Source organism: Rhinolophus ferrumequinum, chromosome 6 (genome assembly GCF_004115265.2).
Source record: "Rhinolophus ferrumequinum isolate MPI-CBG mRhiFer1 chromosome 6, mRhiFer1_v1.p, whole genome shotgun sequence".
NCBI lineage: Eukaryota > Metazoa > Chordata > Mammalia > Chiroptera > Rhinolophidae > Rhinolophus > Rhinolophus ferrumequinum.
The window spans coordinates 90,861,121-90,862,871 of NC_046289.1; the positions used below are offsets into that span (position 1 = coordinate 90,861,121).

At 38.9% G+C, this 1,751-nt stretch overlaps 1 non-coding gene across 1 annotated transcript; it reads right to left on the bottom strand.

The window, feature by feature from the left end:
- Nucleotides 1–675: 675 nt before the first annotated feature.
- On the bottom strand, nt 676–779 carry LOC117024373 (U6 spliceosomal RNA). The gene has a single exon (XR_004423442.1). It is a non-coding gene; the product is annotated as a U6 spliceosomal RNA (small nuclear RNA).
- Between the last annotated feature and the right edge of the window lie 972 nt (nt 780–1,751).

Here is a 1,751-nt window from a genome sequence, read left to right on the forward strand (position 1 = left end):
CATCAGATATAAGTACGGATGCAGCCACTTTTCTCTGGATGCCACTTGCTTGGAGTATCCTTTTCCACCCTTTCACTTTGAGTCTATATTTGTCCTTCCAGCTGAGACGCGTCTCTTGGAAGCAGCATATGGTTGGGTTTTGTTTTTTGATCCAATCTGCTACTCTGTGCCTTTTTACTGGTAAGTTCAGTCCATTTACATTTAGGGTGATTATCGATATATGAGGATTTTCTATAGCCCTTTTATCTTTTATTCTCTGGTGGCTTGGTGTTTCCATTGTTTCTTTGCTTTGTGTTTATGTCTGTTATTTTAGTTTGGTGATATTCTATGACTTTTCCCCGTTTCTTCTTTTTTAATGTTGTGTGTCTCAGTTCTGGATTTTTTTTGAGTGGTTACTATTAAGTTTATATAAAAGCAAGTTTTCACATATATAGTAGAATTTTTCTTCAGCCTGCATCTTATTTCCATTCCCCTTTGCAAATTCAGATCTTTACACCCTCCCCTTTTATGTTTTTGTTGTCACAAATTATCCCTATTTATGTTGTGAGTTCATTTCTGAGTTGCAGTAGCAAATTGTCTACTTCTCTTTTTCATTTTTATGTTTTTATCTCCTTAACCCTTTATGTTATATTTAAGTGTATAGTACCCTGTTCTGAATAGGGGTGGCTATTTCCTAAAAATATGGAATGTTTCATGAATTTGTGTGTTATCCTTGCACAGGGGCCCTATTAATCTCTGTATTTTTTCAATTTCAGTATATGTGCTGCCAAAGTGAGAACCCTAATTACTTCTTCAAAGCAACATATTCAGTATTTAAGAATATCATGTTAATTCAAATCTCTCTGCAAAGTGTATTACAACTTTTGAAATGATCATCTGTTTCCTGAATTATTCTGAAAGTTACATTTGTTTGATCCCTCTTCTTGTGTCATTGTCTTGCTGAACATGTTGGAAAGATTCTTGATTGCCTGTTAATATTTTTGAGTGATAACTAGATTAATTACTATGAATTACCAAAAGGAAATTTCTCTATCATTAGACAAGTTTATTTCCTACCACAAGTCTTTGACCTGGATGGAAGAGCTGACTGTAAGTTCTATGATTGTGGTAAGGATACGTCCACTGACAAGTTCACTTAAGGGTGAATAAATGCAGATTCAGCATACCAACCAGATACTGCTCTCCATGCTAACATAAGGAGGACTCTATTCTGTTTCACAAGTACTCAGAGTAGGCCTCCCTAAACAGACAGTTCAATTACTGTCAGGAAAAAAAGTGGATCCAACCACATCACTAAACAACAGAAAAACCACCATTGAGAATCACCTGAAGTCTGTCTGAGCTAAAACCCCACAACTATGGATATGCAGAAGAAGCTATCTCGAAACTGGTAGGAGGGATAGAGACACGGAATGGCCTGGTCCCACACTTGCGTATGACCATTAAAAATAGGGAGGGATATCTTGGCTCCCAAATTTCTCCCCATCCCGAGGAGTGAGGGATCCCAACATCACACTAGGCTAACCATCCCAGGGTTCCACTGCTGGGGAGAGAAGTCCCCATAAATTCTGGCTGTGAAAACCAGTGGAGATTGTGGCTGAATGAGACAGAGGGTGGCTGGAGTCCCAGATGCTCCTCGTAAAGGGCCCATGCACAAACTTGCTTGCTAATGGATTCACTTGCTCTGAGCTCCAGCGCTGGGGCAGTAGCTAAAAAGGTGCCAGGGATATAAAGGGAAGAATAGAATTGTC